Source organism: Oryctolagus cuniculus, chromosome 14 (genome assembly GCF_051225735.1).
Source record: "Oryctolagus cuniculus isolate XC-2025 breed Fujian yellow rabbit chromosome 14, ASM5122573v1, whole genome shotgun sequence".
In the NCBI taxonomy this organism is placed as follows: domain Eukaryota; kingdom Metazoa; phylum Chordata; class Mammalia; order Lagomorpha; family Leporidae; genus Oryctolagus; species Oryctolagus cuniculus.
In genome coordinates this window covers 10,161,450-10,181,147 of record NC_142880.1, presented here as the reverse complement: position 1 = coordinate 10,181,147, position 19,698 = coordinate 10,161,450, and the positions used below count along the sequence as shown (strand labels likewise).

General features: G+C 40.7%; 1 long non-coding RNA gene across 1 annotated transcript in view; it reads left to right on the top strand.

Annotated features, from left to right (window-relative positions):
- Positions 1-11,753, top strand: part of LOC149122237 (uncharacterized) — a 58,021-nt gene extending 46,268 nt beyond the window's left edge. The window contains exons 2-3 of the long non-coding RNA XR_016220452.1: positions 2,646-2,820; positions 9,861-11,753. This is a non-coding gene — a long non-coding RNA (uncharacterized LOC149122237). The remainder of the gene's footprint in view (positions 1-2,645; positions 2,821-9,860) is intronic.
- The last annotated feature ends 7,945 nt before the right edge of the window (positions 11,754-19,698 follow it).

The window sequence follows — 19,698 nt, the reverse complement described above, 5'->3', positions numbered from 1 at the left end:
TGAGTGCCAACTTTTTTAAAGGATTTATTTATATTTATTTGAAAGGCAAAGTGACACAGAACGAGGGAGAGAAAGAGATCATCCATCCGCTGGTTCACTCCCTAAATGGCCACAATGGCCATGGTTGAGCCAGGCCGAAGCCAGGAGCCTGGAACTCCATCCTGGTCTTCCACAGGGTGGCAGGCACCAAGTACTTGGGCCATGATATGCTGCCTTCCCAAATGTTTTAGCAGGGAGCTGTAGTGGAAGCAGAGTAGCTGGGATCAAACCTGTGCACCAATACAGGATGCCAGTGTCACAGGCAGTTGCTTAACCCACTGCACTGCAATGTTGACCTGTAAATGTATACAATTTCTAGGAAGAAAGTTATACAAAGTTTTAAGGAATAGAAATGGAGCTCTGAATCACTAGAAAGACCATTTCTGGATGAAAAAAAATCACTAACTATATAAATCACTCACAGATTAATATACAAATGTAATGTTAGCCAACTGAAAATCTCAGTAGGATTTACTTAGGACTTTATAACTTTTAATTTCATTTGGTCTGAGAATAATCATGGAATATTAATGAGAGAAAGATACAATGAGAAAAGACTTTTACCTAATGTTGTATTAGTTAGCATTCTCTAGAGAAGCAGAATTAATAGGATGCAAAAATGAGAGGTATTCATGGGTGGGGATTTGGTACCGCAGCTGATTCACACATCCCACATCCAAGTGCATTTTTCCAACCCAGCTTCCTGCTAACGCACACTCTGGGAAGGCAGCAGGTGATGTCTCAAGTACTTGCACATCTGCCACCCACGTGGGACACTCAGGTTGAGTCCCTGACCTTGGCTGTGGCCTGGCTCAGCCCCGGCTGTTGTTTGTGGACATTTGAGAAGTCAACCAGCAGACGGAAGATCTCTCTTGGCCTTTCTATGTATGTCTATCTCTTCCAAATAAAATGTAAAAACAAACAAAATCAAATATAGATTCTGAAGATGGAGAGAGAGAAGTCTTCAAAAAGCTCATGGAAAAAAGTGTATAACAAAAGAACTATTCATGGATTTCAAAGATCTTTTGCGCCAAAAGAATCTTATCCTTTTATTCCATTTTCCCCATCAACTTTTGGAAGCACCCTTGTATGTATACAGAAAGAGGTTTATTTTAAGGCGTTGACTCATACTATTGTGGAGGTTTGGGTCTCAACTCTGCAAGGTAGGGCAGCAGGTTGGAGAGTACGGAAGGGCTGTATTTGAAGTGCGAGATAGTCTGCTGGCCAAATTTCTTCTTGCTCAAGGACGCCAGTAATTTTTCTATATAGGCCTTCAACTGATGGAATGAAGTTTATCTGCATTAGAAAGAGTAGTATGTTGGTGCTGGCACTGTTACTTAGCAGGTAAAGCTGCCGCCTGCTGTGCGGGCATCCCATATGGATGCTGGTTTGAGTCCTGCCTGCTCCACTCCCAATAGCAGGGCGCTATTCCTGCTATGGTCCGGGAAAGCAGTGGAAGATGGCCCTTGTCCTTGGGCCCCTGCACCCACATGGGAGGCCTGGAAGAAGCTCCTGGATCCTGGCTTCAGATCAGCACAGCTATGTCTGGCTGTTGTGGCCATTTGGGGAGTGAACCAGCAGATGGAAGACTCTCTCTCTGCCTCTGCCATTCAGTAACTCTGAATTTCAAATAAATAAATGAATCTTTTCAGAAGAGAGAGAGAGAGAGAAATATGCTTTACTCAATATTTGCAGATTTAAGTTAATCTCAACTAAAATATACTTGCAGATGGGACCAACATTGTGTCATAATGGGTTAAGCTGCTGTCTGCAATGCCAGCATCCCATATGGGCAAGGGTTTGAGACCTGGCTGCTATACTTCTGATCCAGCACCTTGTTAATGTGCCTGGGAAAGCCGTAGAAGATGGCACAAGTGCTTGGGCCCTGCACTCACTTGGGAGACTGGAAGAAGTTCCTGGCTCCTGCTTTGGCCTGGTCCAGTTGTGGGCATTTGGGGAGTGAACCAGCAGATGGTTCTCTCTCTGTAACTCTGTCTTTTACATAAATAAAAAAATAAATATTTGAAATAAAATAAGATATACCTTTACAGAAATATCTAGAATGGTTGATCAAATGCTTGACAATGACCTAGCCAAGTTGACACATAAAATTAACTATCATACCTGTCATGTTTCAAAAACTACAATAGCAAGATTGCAATTAAAACAGTGAGATGGAAAAACGTAGGTTTTACCTGGGTGAAAAGATAGACAACTGAAGCAAGATCACAGAATCGTCACCAGTAACTGATAGGTTGAACCGAAGAATGTGCAGGTTGAATGTCTCTTATCCGAAATGCTTGGGACAAGCAGTGTTTCAGGTTTTTTCAATAGTTAAATATACATAATGAGATATCCTGGGAGTGGACCCACGCTGAAACATGAAACTCATCTATGTTTCACAAACACCTTACATACAGCCCGCGTGCTTTGTGTCTCACTTCTCCCCAGGCCTTGCTGCAGCCCTGGATCACAAGAGGCTATGGGATCTGTTTATAATCCAGACTTAACTTGAAAGTGCACGAGAGTCATTTCCAGAGGGATATTACTTATTTCCAATGGAAAACAGAAATGGCAGATAAATTCTTCTCTCTTCTCCTTTACAGACTACCTAGAGATGTGGTACTTATACAGCCTCTTGGAAGGCAGTCCGTCAACACGTAATCAGTTGAGCTTGATACCACACAGTGGCAAGTTGGTGGTGCACTTGTCCTAAGACACACTGCCTCACCCACTTCTTTCTCTCACTTGTGTTTCTCTGGGATTGGACTCCATGACAAGGTAAGGGAACAGAAGACATTGCCAGGCCATGGTTGCTGGAGAATCTATGCTAAGACAGTGACCTAATTATAAACAATCGTCCCTGAAGGGTTTGTTTGAAACAAGTTTATTTTATAAATGTCATAGTACATAATATAAATACTGTTATGATTGGCTATATATGGGGGTCATTTTAGAGTACCAGGATGTAAAGTGGACAAATAGAATTTAAATGATCTCTACAATATCCCTTCTAATTAGAAGATGTGATTGAAATATCATTTGTTTACATACAATTATTTCCAAGTTAGACATTGAGGTTTTTGATACACTTAATTAAAATGGACATTTAAATTATAACTTTGAACAGTATCCGCTTAATCTTTGAGGATGACCTTGGGGTAATAGCTAGCTGGTAGAATTTTGCCTATTTTTGAAGTAAACATTCCCTAAATGTCTGTAAAACTTGTTACGAATTAAAGACATTAAAATTTATTAATTCTATGGTTTTACAAAAATGTACGTTTTACATATACTTGTGAAAATATAAATTTATAGAATAAGAGTACTATTTTCTATAAAATAGAAAACTTCTGTTTAAATGCAAAAATGTAAATGATTTGGGCAGAAGATAACTCCTATCTGTCAGAGAAAATATAATTCAAATAAAAACATGTATAGGCCGGCACCACGGCTCAATAGGCTAATCCTCTGCCTGCGGCGCCGGCATCCCAGGTTCTAGTCCTGGTCGGGGCACCTGATTCTGTCCCGGTTGCTCCTCTTCCTGTCCAGCTCTCTGCTGTGGCCCGGGAGTGCAGTGGAGGATGGCCCAAGTCCTTGGGCCCTGCACCCACATGGGAGACCAGGAGAGGCACCTGGCTCCTGGCTTCAGATCAGTGCGGTGCGTTGGCGGCAGCATGCCAGCCACAGTGGCCAATGGGGGGTGAACCAATGGAAAAAGGAAGACCTTTCTGTCTCTCTCTCTCTCACTGTCCACTCTGCCTGTCAAAAAATAAATAAATAAATAAAATTTAAAAAAGTATAATGCTAAGTAGTTTGAACTGAGACTAAAAATTAATAGCTATAGTTAAAAGATAAAATTAGTTACAGATGGTAAATTACTTGACACAGTAATTTATCTGAAAATGAATAATTTATACTTTAATGCTGAATAGGAAATTAACATATACTGTTTGAGAGAGAGAGAGAAACAGAGATCCCTTCTTTAATAAGCACTGCCTCTATCTTTCCAGGAAGTTACTAAAATTAATTTTTACAAATTATGAAATTATTTTCCTCACCTAATGGGCTATTACAAGCTTCGAAATAATTTCCATCTTTAGGTGATACAGCTGAAAATGATTTGATGAACTTCTTATAAAACTCCATTATCTGCATAAGGAATTTTCTATTCTAATTTTCTATTCTAATCTTATTCTGATTTGTATTTTATTTTATTAGAAAGGCAGAAAGAGAGAGAATGAGAGAGATAAGGGAGAAAGAGAGAGAGAGGGACAGGGAGAGAGAAAGACATCTCATTTGCAGGTTTCCTCCCCAAATGCCCCCAACAGTCAGGAGTGGTCCAGGAGGAAGCCAAGAGCTCACTCTTGGTCCCCTACAATGTGTGGCAGAGACCCAGGCACTTGAATACTCACCACACAGCTGCCTCCCAGGGTGCAAAGTAGCAGGCACCTGGCATCAGGAATGGAGTCAGGACTTGAACCCCCTCTGATATGAGATGTAGGAGTCCCAAGCAGAGTATTAATCACTATGACAAACACCCATCCTTAACTTACTCTAAATCTACCAAATAAATAAATGCTTTCTTTCAGCAGAGAAAACAGTTGTTCCATTCAGCTATTGATGAAGAATATTAATAATATGATCACTGGAAAACACATTTCATAGGCTATTCCTAAAGCATGGGAAGAACTGTTACATAAAATACTGCCTTATACTTATATTCATAAAAATAGACCATTAGCTGTACAAAGGAAAAACAAAGCCCCCTTCAGGGTTCCCTCTGTTCCTAAAGCAGAATGGTAAAGTCTGGAATTGAGCTTTTCCATCCTCTGGAGCAGATCAGCAAATGAAAAGAACCTCAAAGAGAGTCAGCACATTCAAGCTTTCTTTGGAAGAAGCTTCTGGAATACTCATTCTTTTCGACGTGGCTGATTTGGTTACTTCTTGAGGTATATCTTTCAATAACAGCCAAGAAACCATGGTTTAATTTTAAGCCATTTTTTCTTTTCTCAAAAATATTCAAAATAATATCAAATAAAGAATTTCAGCAAGTTATAAATTCCTCGTTACATCAGAATGTTACACCTTTTGATTAGTTTACAGGAAAATTGAGTGAAATCAGGATAAACTGATATTTTCTATATAAAAATTGAAAATTTTTGTATACTTGATTAAATGGTACTTAAAAATGAGTACCAGAATTTGGTAAAGATAATGATATAATTCTTTCCTTTGAATAAAAATGCTTTTATGTGTCTTTTTCAGTTAGGAAAGGTATTAAATCATACACTCAAATAAACCAAATAGTACTGGACCTTCAAGGCACTTGAGTATAAAGTTTATATCAGTGTTTTTAAAATTAAAGCATTTTCAATTTCCAGTAAAAGCAAAAATACTCATTAATAATCATTTGAAATAAGTTTAAATGTAGTCTATTTCACGTTATATATTTTATTCCTTAAATTTTCTTTTATAATAAGTATATATTTATGCTAGTGTATTTATAATTTATAAGTAAAAAAATTATAGTATATGCTCAATATCCTGATTGATCAGAATATGTGATTCCAAGATATTATTTCACAGGTATTAATTAAAAATAGTCATATATTTTCCTTATTAGGGCCATGCTATGTTGTCTTTAGGACAGTATCCTTATAATCTTAGCTGGACAGGTACTCTGAGGGTTCCTGTCTAGTTTTACTACCTACGACTTCTTTTCTGTGGTAATTCCTATCTTCCTACGTATGTCTCCTTCTTCACTTAGCCTTCAACAACTGATTCATTGCCTTTCTGTACACCTTTAACTCTTGCCATTGTTCTTAGCAACTGCAAGAACCATGAAATACCCTAAGCTTTAGCCACTCTAGTCCTTGACATCTCCTCTTTCACTCTCTTCCTCAACCCACACTTTGCCACTGGAACTTATCACCGTCAGTGCAATGACCAGCATTTTAAGTATACTATTATATGACCATCACCTGCTGGTCTTCTCATTCATTACCCGTCCACACCATTGCTACAGTTCTTGAACCCCATTGTAGTCTCCAAACTACTGACCCCGTCCTTGTTTGCTTGCCAAGAGCTGTAGATTGGTGGAAAAAGTAAGGTAGACTCATAACACTTGAAATTCATGACCAAAATACCTCAGTTGGCCATTCAACACTGCCTAGCACACCTGTGTTTTCCCAGTAAATTTACTTTTCACTCTCTCAGATGACTATTTGAAAACCTTCTTTCACCCTTCACATCTCTTCCCTGAGCTTAGCTAAGAAAATAGAAGGCATCAAGGTAAACTCCCTCCTGTTCCCACACTAAATCTAACTAAACAGAACCTGTGCCCTGTGTGTTTCAGTGAAAGAATTATCCCTTGTCTCTACCAAGTGCAAACTCTTCTACTTTTCTTGGACTGTAATCCCTTCTTGTTTTCTTATGGACTAGGACTTCTCTCTCCTATCTGACAACATCACTTGCACCCTTCCTCCTGGATCATACCTATCCGCATATCTAGCATGAACACAATAACAAAAAAGAAAGCACACTTCTGGTGACCTCACATTTTCCCCCTCAGATACTACCCTATTTCTTTTCACCCTTCTATTAAGTGCCTTGAACACATTCTTAATTCTATCATTTCTGTTTCTTGCAATTCATATTTTTTACCCCGTTCTAATTTAGCTCCCATTTCTACCTCTCTCTGCATGAAACTCGCTTTGTCACGGCCTCCCACAGCCTCTGCATTGCCAAGCCCAGCTCTCTTCTGTTCTTACCTCGTCTGAGGCCTTGGCAGCCTCAGACACAGAAATCCACACCCTCCTGGAAACCTCTTCTCCCCTTGGCCCTGGGACACTATCCTCTCCCGGTTTTCCTCTTAGCTCACTGATGCCCCTTTTCCATCTCTTTGCCAAGGCTCAGCGCTTGCTCTGTCTTCAATGCTATCAGAACTTTGCCCTTAAGAACACTCATTTAGTCTAATGGATTTAAACACCATGAATAATGCCAGCAGCTTTCAAAATTGATTTCTATCCCAGTGTCCAAAATTGAGTTTTTCATGTTCTTCACAAACCTAGGCTTTTGTTATTCTCCTCAGTATTTGGCACCATCATGCATCCATTTTCTCAAATAAAGCTCAGGCATCTGCTTTAATTCCTCTCTTGATTCAATTCCCTGCAGCCAATCCATCACCCTGTTCATTTATGTCTACAACAAAAAGCATCTCAACTTTCACCACTTCCCTACACCCATATGCCACCATCCTAATTAAATCACCATAATCTCTTTAAATTTGAAAGAACTTCCCAACCGATCTTTTTTTTTTCTTGATTTTCTTGAAAATATTTTTTCACATAGTAATCAGTTATCACCATTTAAAGATCTGAATCAGGCATGTCACCTACCTGTTCCTTAGACTCATTCAATGGGTTGTCATTGTCCTAAAAAGAAAAATCTGTATTTATGCTGGCCTACAAAGCCTGGATGATGCGGCTCCAAAATTCTACAATATCACCTCCTGTCCATCTCATTCTCCCTTGACTGCCTTATGCCGATCCAATTGGCATCCCTCTTGTGTTTCTCAGATTCCTCAAGTGCTTCCTGATGCCGTGGCATTTGTACTTGTCCGTTTGCCTGTAAATCTCCTCTGTCAGCATTTTGCAGAGGGAGCTCACTTTCCCTGCCAGGCCTCAGTGTCTACGTTACTTCCCAAGGGTTCTCCTTTGACTGCTCAGGACACTCCTTAGCTGAAAATATTACTCTTCATTGAATCTCCCTTCATTGCACTTCTCATTGTCCCTATCTGGCTAGGTTGTCCAATGCTGCTGCTTTGTGACACATCACAGGATATAAGTTTTACATGGGTAGAAGTTGTATCTTGCTTACTATTCTACCTTCGAAGTCTAGTACAATGTCTGGCATGAGATAAATTCTCAATAAATGTTTATGAACAGGGGCTGATGCTTTGGCATAGCGGGTAAAGCCACTGCATGCAGTGCTGGCATCCCATATGGGCACTGGTTCTAGTCTCGGCAGCTCCTCTTCTGATCCAGCTCGCTGCTATGGCCTAGGAAATAAGTTGAAGCTGACCCAACTCCTTGGGCCTCTGTAACACTGCACCCATGGGAAGACCTGGATGAAGCTCCTGGCTTCAGACTGGCATAGCTCTGGCTGTTGTGGCCAATTGGGGAGTGAACCAGCAGATGGAAGACCTCTCTCTTTCTCTTTCTGCCTCTCTTTCTCTCTGTGTGTGAATAAATAAATCTTAAAAAAAGTTTATGAATAAAGCCTTGTTTTCTCTTCACTTCATGCTGCATTATCTTGATTTTCTTATTATTACTCTGTCTGACCTTTCAAATTTCCTCCTTTTACCCTCTAGTAACTATCTGCATTAACCAGTTCAGGCTTCCATAGCAAAAGACTGGGTAGCTTGAACACAGAAATTTATTTCCTCACATTCTGGAGGCTGGAAAGTCCAAGATCAAGGTTCTGACCGATTTCCTTCCTGGATTACAGAAGCCACCTTCTGCACATGTCCTCATACAACTCTTGCTTGTTCTTGGTACATGCACATGGGGATGGGATTGGAGAAGACTGAGCTTTCTGGTGTCTCTTTTTTTATTTTATTGTATTACTTTTATTTGAAAGAGAGACAGACAGATAAAGTACTTAGATCCATTGGTTCATGCTCTAGGATTGGGCTGGGCCAAACCCACGAACCAGAATTCAATCTCTGGTCTCCCATGTGTGTGGCATGGATTTAACTACTTGAGCCATCACATGCTGCCTCCTAGGGTGTGCATTAGCAGAAATCTAGAATCAGGAGTAGAGCAGGACTTGAACCCAGATACTCCAGTATGGGATACTGGAGTCTTTAACTGCTAGGCCAAATGTATACCCTGGTGCCTCATTTTTTAAGGACACTAATCCTATTGTTTGAGAGCACCACACCTATGACTGTATTTAATTACTTTCTTAGGGGCCCCACCTCCAACTGTAGCCACAATGGACTTTCAGTCTTCAGCATATTTATTTGGGGTAGACTCACCATCCATTTTACAGTGATTTTACTTATATTGTCTTATACTGACAATTACAGTGTGCCTCTCTCTAACACTCCTAGCTAAGTCTCACTTAAGCCTGTTTTTGCTGTTTTCTGTTGTTACCTGTAGAGAGATGCACAAGCACACTTTGCTTTGCTCTTTGGTATATACTCCCTTCCCTTTCGCCACACAAGCCCTTAGTAGTACTTGTTCCTTAAGTAGTTACTGGCTGAATGATTAAATCCCCACCCATGTTCCATTCATGAGCTTTCACCCAATGCTAAATTCATTCTCACCAACTGTTGATTATATTTACACGTGAATTACCCATTTTTGTCTCAAATTTGTTTAAGACAAACTCATTATTTGCTCAACCACCAGCAAACTTCCTCTCTCATTTTTTTTCCTCTGTCGCTGTGTTAAATTCATCTATGCCTAAAATGTTGGCATAGTCTATGACTCATTCATTACTTTCTCATCTATTCTATCTAGTTAACCCCAAGACCACCTTTAAAACCTTACATGAAATTGTCTTCTTCTAACATTTCTCTGCCATTTTAAAAATAAACTTTTTATTTCAGAAGAGTTTAAGATTTACAGAAAATTGTAAAGATAGAGCAGAGAATTCTCTTATGCTCTACACTCTATTTCTCTGATCACTAGCCTGTTAACATTAGTATGCTACCCTTGGTCAACTAAGGAAGCCATTTTGATGATTACTAACTAAAGTCCACACTGCACTCAGACTTTCTTAGCTTTTACCTGATGTGTTTGCTGTTTCAGAATCTTACCTGAGGGCCAATGCTGTGGCACATCAGGTTAAAGTTCTGGCCTGCAGCGCTGCCATCCCATATGGGCACCAGTTCAAGTCCCAGCTGCTCCACTTTGGATCCAGCTTCCTATTAATGCACCTGGGAAAGCAGCAGAGGATGGCCCAAGTCCTTGGGCCCCTACACCCATAGTGGGGACCTAGAAGAAGCTCACAGCTCCTGGCTTTGGATCAGCTCAGCTCCAGCTGTTATAGCCATTTGGGGAGTGAACCAGCAGATGGAAGACCTCTCTCTCTCTCTCTCTCTCTCTGTCTCTACCTCTCTCTGTAACTCTGTCTTTCAAATAAATAAATCTTTTTTTTAAAAAAAGATTCTTACCCAGGATACCACTTTATATCCAGTTGTTGTGTTGAAATGAATTTTATAATTTTATGCTGCTTGGCATTCATCTGAAATTTATGTTGGACTTTCTCACATCAGAAGCAGGGCTCAGTTTCCTCTGACAGTTCCTCGTCTTCCCCCAGCTCCTCCATGTGATTGAGCCAAATATCTGTCTTAAACAACTTCCTGCTGGTGACCACCTTCCTAGAGGACAGCTAGACACAGCCTACTTCAGTGGCCCTGCTGACCCTCACACCCCACATGGCCTTGCAGATACACCAGAGCGGCCACTTCACGTGGATTTTAAAATTCTTGCTGCAAAAACAAGCTCATTTTTAAATTCCATTTTCCTGTGGAAAATGGGTTAGGGTTAGGGTTAATTTTATTTGAAAGGTACTCAAAATTCAATAGATCTATAGCCGGCTAACTGGTAAGGTGATAATTTTGCACAACCTGCAAATGATGTTTTAAAAATCCAAATGGCCCCAGGAGAAAAATGGTTCCCACCCCTGTGAGGCTGCTAGCATCCTTGGCTCAGAGCTCCATGCTTCCATTTTCTAAGCTAGCAATGTGGCATTGGTTCCCGCTCATGCTTCAGTCTGCCTGGTTCAGCTCATTCACATTTAAGGACCCTTGTGATTACATTGGGCCCATCTGGAAAATCCAGGATACTCCTATATTAGAGTAAAACAGTTAGCAACCTCAAATCCATCTGCTACCTTAATTCCCCTTTGCCATTTAACATAACTTACTCAGGATTTGGGAATTCAGATGTGGACATGTTTTGAGAGGCCATAATTCTGCCAATCAGACTGCCACATAGAAGCAATAATTTCTCCAAGAATTGCCAATTCCTTTTATTGGAGAATAGTCTGAGCAATCACGTTTTGGGCACTGGATATGCCCACTGTTGCTGGAGGATGACTCCTTTTAGGCTCTCTTGATTAACAAAGCAAGGAAATATGAGTCTATGTACTGTACACAAATTCACGCATATACATATATCCATAAATGTTTCTGTATGTGTCTATGGATTAAGTCAGACACGTGGAACTTCACCTATAATCCAGGATCTGTCATTTTTTTGTGTGTGACCCCAGCCTTTGGAATTGTAGACATAAGTTTGTATAAAGTCTCTGGACTTGGATCAATTTTCCTTAAAGACTAATTTTATCAATTAACTATGCCTAGGAACACCAAACAATATTTCACTCAATAACAATCTATTCATAATTTAAGCCAAAAAATCTTAGCTTATATAAAGCTCTCTATATTCAGCTTCTACAGTAATTTTTACAAAATTCCCTAATATAAACATCGTCTTCTCATCAGTCCATCAATGCTCCTGGTATATGTTAATCTAGTTAGTTTTGTGGTCCTCCAAAATGTAATATTTTAGGTATTAATATTGTATCTTTGCTTTCCCAAATATTTTATTCACTGTTATTTCATATATGTGCAATTCCACCTATCACTGAGAATCCATTTATTCTAACCATCATTAAACTATTACAGCCAACATTAATATTTCTGTCCTTTAATTTATTGTACTTGGGAAAATTAGATATGTACACGCAGAACAATGAAACTAGATACCTATCACTTACCATCTACAAAAATCAACTGAATATGGATTAAAGACCTGAATATAAGTCCTGAAACTCTGAAACTGCTAGAAGAAAACATAGGGAAGAAGACACCAGAATGGGAAAGGATTTTCAAGATCAAACCCCAAAAGCACAAGACACATAAGCAAAAATAGACAAATGAGATTTAATCAAACAAATGAGATTCTGCACACCAAAGGAAACAATGGAGTGAAGAGACAGCCTACAGAACGGAAGAAAATATTCGCAAGCTATACAACTAAGAAGTGGTTAATTTTCAGAGCAACTCAACAGCAAAAACCCAAAAAATTCCAAATAAAATATGGGCAACAGATCTCAATAGACAGTTCCCAAAGGGAGACACAAACGGTCAACAGACACATGAAAAAAATTTTGAACACCACTAATCATTAGGGAAATGCAAATCAAAACCACAACGAGACATCACCTCACTCCAGTTAGAATGTCTATTATCAAAAAGATGACAGATAACAAGTGTTGCTGAATATACGGAAAAAGGGAACTGTTACATACTGTTGGTGGGAATATCAAGTAGTACATCCTTCATGGCAAACAGTATGGAGGTTCTCAAAATTAATGTGATATGATCCCACAACCCCAAATCTAGGTATATATCCAAGGAAAATGAAGTTAATCAGTGAAGGAGATGTCTGCACCCCTTTTTATTGCAACACTATTAATATAGCCAGGAAATGTAAACAGCATAAGCATCTACCCACTGATTAGTGGAAAAGAAAATGTGGTACACAGACACAATGGAATACCACTCAGCCACAATGAAGGATGAAATTGCAATAACATGGACGGAACTTGAGTTCATTGCATGAAGTGAAATAAGCCAGACACAGAAAGACAAATATGAAATTATCTCACTCATACGTGGAGTCAAAAAACCAAAAGGTGATTTCACATAAATTAAAACACAGTGGTTGTTACCAGAGGCTGGGGAGAGAAAGTGGGAAGGACAGAGAAAGGCTGATATCAGGCACTAGGTTACAGAGAGGCTGAAGTACGATGTTTTGGAGCTCCACTGCTCAGAACAGTGACTATAGGTCACATTCATACACTGTGTGCTTCTCTATAAATAAAAGTCAAACTAGATGATATGAGTTTTGGTGTTACTACCATAAAGATGTGTTAAATGTTTGAAGACATTAATATATTTACCCTGAATGGACATTACACAATGTATACAGCTACCAAAACGTCACATAGTACCTCATAAACATGTACAACTACAAACATCCTACAACAGTTGAATCGGTACTCCATAATGTCTTATGCCTTAAACAATATTTAATAATCCTCGTAGGGGCTGGTGTGATGGTGTAACAGGTAAAACCACCAGCATCCAATATGGGCACTGGTTCATGTCCTAGCTGCTCCACTTCTGATCCAACATCCTGCTAATGGTCTGGGAAAAAAGAAGATGGTCCAAGTGTTTGGGCTCCTGCTACCTGCATGGGAGAATTGGAAAGCTCCTGGCTCCTGTCTTCAGCTTGGTCCAGTGCTGGCCATTGTGGCCATCTGGGGAATGAACCAGTGGAGAGAAGATCTCTCTCTCTCTCTCCCTATCTCCCTATCTCTCTGTAATTCTGTAATTCTTGTTTGTTTTTTTCTTTTTTTTTAAGATTTATTTATTTATTTGAAAGGCAGAGTTATAGAAGGGAGAGGCAGAGGCCAAGATAGAGAAGTCTTCCAACTGCTAGTTTACTCCCCAAATGGTTGTGACAGCTGCAGCTGAGCCAGTCCAAAGCCAGAAGCCAGGAGCTTCTTCCAGATCTCCCACATGGGTGCAGGGGCCCAAGGATTTGGGCCATCCTTCACTGCTTTCCCAGGTGCATTAGCAGGGAGCTAGACTGGAAGTGGAGCAACTGGGACCAGAACTGGTTCCCTTATGGGATGCTGGCACTTCAGGCAGCAGCTTTTCCCATTACACCACAGTGCTGGCCCCAATGAAAAAACTCTTAAAAGCATAGGTTTAAAAAACATTTGCACCCAAGTCAACTTTTCATTTAATTCCATAGTTCATAATTTTGGGGGTACCCTCGTCCAAGTATTTTGGTTTCTCATTACCTTTGTGGTAAATTAACACAAACTCAGTGGCTTACACCACACAAATTCATCATCTTACCTTTCTAGGGGCTAGAAGCCCAAACCGGTTTCATTAGGATCAAACCAAACTGTTAACAGGATTGTACTCCTCTGTGGAGGCTGGAGGGGAGACTGCTTCCATGCTGTTGCCAGCTTCTAGAGGGACCCTGTTCTCCACCTGCAAAGCCAGCCATTCCATCTCTCTGCTTCTCTTTCGCAGGCACATTTTCCTCCCACTGATTCCCCTCTTCGGCCTCCTGCTCCACTGGGCCCATCTGGATAATCCAAGTTGACTGCCCCATTGTCAGGACAGCTGACGAGCGGAGTGAATTCCATCTGCACCTTTAATTCTCCTTCGCTGTGTAACAGAACATAGTCCATAGTTTAGGGGATTAGGATGTGGACGTCTTTACGGAGCCATTATTCTGTCTACCACAAAAGGACTGAGGTGGTGGAGCCTAATTACTTGTTTAACAACCATCTCAGCTGATTCTGATGGAAACAACAGAACAACACACTTCAAGAAAGTTCCTCTAGATATCTATGCATAACAGTGATGTTTATTCAACTTTGGAATTCAAACACAGGACAATTGGTTTAAATAGAATATTTGATGCAAAGAAAAATTAAAATCAGGCTGATAAGCACAGTACCTAGAAAGAAAAAGAGTCACTGGCAGATTTCTTGATTTTTTTTAGGGGTTTTATTCTACAGGACCATTGCAGGATGGTAACACAGTTTTACAATCAACTCTAAAAATTGTGGGGGTCAGCGCCGTGGCATAGCACCTAAAGCCGCTTCCACCTGCAGTGCCAGCATCCCATTTGGGCACTGGTTCTAGTCCCAGCTGCTCTACTTTTGATCCAGTTCTCTGCTGTGGCCTGGGAAAGCAGCAGAAGATGGCCCAAGTCCTTGGACCCCTGCACCCATGTGGGAGACTGGGAGGAGGCTCCTGGCTACTGGATTCAGATCAGCACAGCTCTGGCCATTGAGGCCATCTGGGGAGTGAACCATCAGATGGAAGACCTCCCTCCCTCCTATCCTCTCTTTCTCTATCTCTCTCTACCTCTGCTTCTCTGTAAGTCTTTCAGATAAATAAATATTTCAAAAAAAGAAATTGTGCAGCAAATATACTAAATGCCAGGAAAAAAACTAGTACATAATCTAAGATATGGAATCAAATATTTACTTGGTTTTAAGACTAAATATTCTTAAATATTCTCTAATATTTGGGTATATGCACATTTATATGTAATATGTAAGCTTATTTATTTATTTATTCATTCATTCATTCCATTTACATGATATCCTTAAGTATTCTTTACCATCTCTCCAAAGTAGCAACAAAAGCTACAACTATGGTAGGAATAGCATAACTAGCATAATCCCCTAACATCATGTATTACTGAAGAGACTGTTTACTGAGACATATTATTTATAAGAATAAATCTAACTATTTCATTGTACAGCTCATTCTAGTTTATACCAATCAGGGTGCAGCTCTCATGAACTAAACAGCTCCTCCAAAACCCCTACCTCCACCACACTCTTGGATTGAGGATTGTGTTTCCAGCAAAAGAATTTGGAATCCATTCAACCACAGTAAAGTATCTACTGAATAGTTTTATTTTTTTTAAGATTTTATTTATTTATTTGAGAGACAGAGTTATAAACAGTGAGAGGGAGAGACAGAGAGAAAGGTCTTCTGTCTGTTGGTTCACTCCCCAAATGGCCACAATGGCCAGAGTGTGCGATCCGAAGCCAGGAGCCAGGAGCTACTTCCAGTCTCCCACACGGGTACGGGAGCCCAAGCACCTGGGCCATCCTCCACTGCCCTCCCGGGCCACAGCAGAGAGCTGGCCTGGAAGAGGAGAAGCCGGGACTAGAACTGGTGCCCACATGGGATGCTGGTGCTGCAGGTGGAGGATTCACCTGCTGTGCCACCGTGCCGGCCCCTGAACACTTTTCAATAGGATAGTATCTTTCAAGTCACTGGAAGAAAGTACCTTCTCTGTGTGGTAACTGTTCTTTCATTTAAAATCGTTTTGGATATTCAGACATTTCAGTTGTTGAGACACATTTTTACTCTATTTCATCATTTGACAGCTTGCACTGCTCCCTGCTGTAGGATACGGAACCCAAACCAGACTCGGAGGGCATAGGATGTGTATATTTTTCTTCCCAGACCGCAGCCATGACCTGAGCACAATAAGGCTCCTGGATCAGGTTCCCCTGTGCTAGGTGATGTGAAGGGCATAAATCAATGAAGATACAATCCCATTCCTAACTAAAGACACATACAGTCACAAACAAGCCAGAGGCTATGATTCCTAAATCTGTTTCAGGTTGTAATTAAGACAATTTTATGTCAGTACTACATCATTCAAATCAAATAATCTGATTTTGGCTCTGAAGTTAAATTTGCAATATCCTATGGAATTTAAAAATACAAACAGCTTATATCAACTTTAATACTAAACAACTAATAAAGCATAATATAACTCAGTTTGTCAATTTCAGATGATATATGTACCACTAGTAATATCCCAGACGGTATTAAGAGGCACAAGGCATGATTTTGTGAAGTTGATGGACAATGGTATTAATAAACATTGAACCATATGAAGACAAAGTTATATTCTCTGCACACAACTCTCAATCCTTTGATTTCATCAAAGAGATACTTTCAATTTGGTGTTAATTTATCTCTGAATTTTTGATCCAACATTGTAACAAGGTGGAGTAGATTTTGGACAGGACTTCCATCAGGAAAGATACTGGCTGGAGTATACACAGGTTGAGTATCCCATATCTGAAATGCATGGAAGCAGAGCAGAGGTGTTTTGTATCTTTTTGGGTTTTGGAATATTTTCATGTACATATTGAGATATTTGGGAATGGACTAGCCTAAACATGAAATTCATTCACAGTTCATATACACATAGCCTGAAAGTAATTTTAAATAATATATATATTTTCTAAAGATTTACTTATTTATTTATAAGTCAGAATTACACACACACACACACACACACACACACAGAGAGAGAGAGAGAGAGAGAGAGAGAGAGAGTGTGATCTTTCTCTGCTGGTTCCCTCTCCAAATGGCCAGAGCTGGGCCAGGCCGAAGCCAGAAGCCAGGAGTTTCTTCCAGGTCTCCCATGTGGGTAGAGGGGCTCAAGGACTTGGGCCACCCTCTGCTGCTTTCCCAAGGAGCTGGATTGCAAGTGGTGTAGCCGGGACTTGAACCAGTACCCATATTGGATGCTGGAGCTGCAGAAGGCTGTTTAACCCACTGCTATGGCGCAGTGCCAACCCCCAAGATTTGTATTTTTGAGAGAGGGTGAGATGGAAAGACTCAAACCGGCATTCGTACAGGGATCTTCTATTTATTGGTTCAATTCCCAAATGCTAGCAAGTCAAGACTGGCCAGGCTGAAGCCAGGAATTCAGCCCAGGTGTCCCATGTGGGAAGCAGGGACCCAAATACTTGAGCCAACACAGCTGCCTCCCAGAATCTGCATTAACAGGAGGCTGGAATTGAGGGCAGAGCTGGGTATCAAAGCTAGGATGCACATCTCAACTGGCAGCTTCCCCACTCGACCAAACACCCACCCCGATACAACATTTTTAATAACTTTATGCATGAAACAAAGACTGTACACATAGAACCATCAGAAAACAAAGGCATTGCTAACTCAGTCACCCATGGGGACCATCTGTGGTTTTTAGCTTCGCCATCCCTCCTGACCCTGAGTTTGTTTGCAGCTGATAGACAATCATTTTCTTTTCTTGCACTTATTCATGCATACACACTTGACATTGACATTGCCCTTCGTGGTTTTGTTTCCCCTGGGGTTGCTGAGTAAACAGTGTGTTGTGTGACTGTGTGATTGTGACTCGCTGCATGAGGTCAGGTGTGGAACTTTCCACTGGCAGCATCACGTTGGCGTTCAAAAAGTTTCCTATTTTGGAGCATTGTGGATTTCAGATTGTCATATTAAGGATGTTCAACCCCTGCCGATGTTGTTATTTTTACTCTTCTGTGCTTATATTTATTATTGCTTTCTATTTATGGCAAGCAATTTTGGTTTTCTATTTATGGTGGTAAAAACCAGTGAGTTAATTTCAGAAAAAAAAGTTTTGCAGTATCAATGATAAAAAGATGGTGCAAAAGATGAAGAAGGAGTGAAAGGGAGTGGAGATTGGTAGACATGCGCTGGGGGTAACAGGAAGGCTGACTTAGCTGAGTGGAGGAGACCCTGTGACTAGTTTGTTAGATAACCTGGGGCACATTACTTAGCATTTCTGGCCTCAGTTCCCACATCCTCTAATTGAACAGCTGGAGTTAGATAATCTCTGGGGTCTTCCTTAGCAATAAAATCTGCAATATAGACCATTGGTAATGCTGCAGGTGAGATTAAGACAAATCTTGTTGGCTAGAAATATATCTTCAGGCCAGTTGGATTTTGTGCCCTGGATTTTGGGGTGTGTCTCTCCAGGCGCACAGCAACCATCTAGGCTAAGTTTACTATGGACGACTTCTATCTCCCTTTCTGTAACTTCTCTGCTCCTTGTTCTCATCTCTTCTAAGGAGCCAATGTCTACTGGATTCTCCAGGCCACCCAGTGAACTGAGGCCACGACAGCCAGTTCAGCTGCACCTTCCTAGGAATCAACTTGTGTCTTCCTTTCTTGTTGTTTTAATCACAGTTTCCATGTATATTACTTCCAATCAGATTTCCTCTCTCATAGCTGCTACCGTGAAATGCAATTGGTGAATAAACACCAGTGAAAAGTAACATAAGAGCTTACGAGGCTAGCCCCCACTGGAACATTAAGTATTCCTATTAACTGTATGACCCAAGAGATAACCATAATACAGAATATTAAGAGTGTGGGAGAAATTTTGAGGAGTCTTTTATTTATTTATTTATTTATTTGACAGATAGAGTTAGACAGTGAGAGAGAGAGAGACAGAGAGAAAGGTCTTCCTTTTCCGTTGGTTCATCCCTCAATGGCTGCTGCAGCCGGTGCACCGCGCTGATCCGAAGCCAGAAGCCAGGTGCTTCTCCTGGTCTCCCATGTGGGTGCAGGGCCCAAGCACTTGAGCCATCCTCCACTGCTCTCCCGGACCACAGCAGAGAGCTGGCCTGGAAGAAGAGCAACGGGACCAGAACATGGCACCCATGTGAAATGCCGGCGCTGCAGGCGGAGGATTAACCCAGTGAGCCACAGGGCAGGCCCGAGGAGCCTTTCTAAAATTCTTTATCTAACACATAGGTATCTACCTACTATTTACATGTAACAATTCTAAATTCATCTCATTGCAAGGCAAGGAGAAAATCAACATCAGAATTAAAAAGATCTTGGATTAAATAGTAGAAAAATCTTGGGTCCTGAGTAGATCATGTATCTTCTCTTCTTTTAGATAATTATTCCTCACCTCTTTTAAATGGAGGCAAGGAATCTTCGTTTTGTTAACTGCTATTTTGGCAGGGTTTCATAGTTTAGCTTTATGTGAATATATATTCAGATTTTTTCAGAAAGCTGTTTTCTTGGAAGCTTATTGAAATATTACTTTGGGGCTAGTGCTGAGGTGTAGTGGGTAAAGCCACTGCCTGCAGGGCTGGCATCTCATAGGGGCGCCGATTCAAGTCCCAGCTGCTCCACTTCTGATCTCACTCCCTGCTAGTGAGCCTGGGAAAGACACAGAAGATGGCCCAAGCCCTTAGGCCCCTGCACCCATG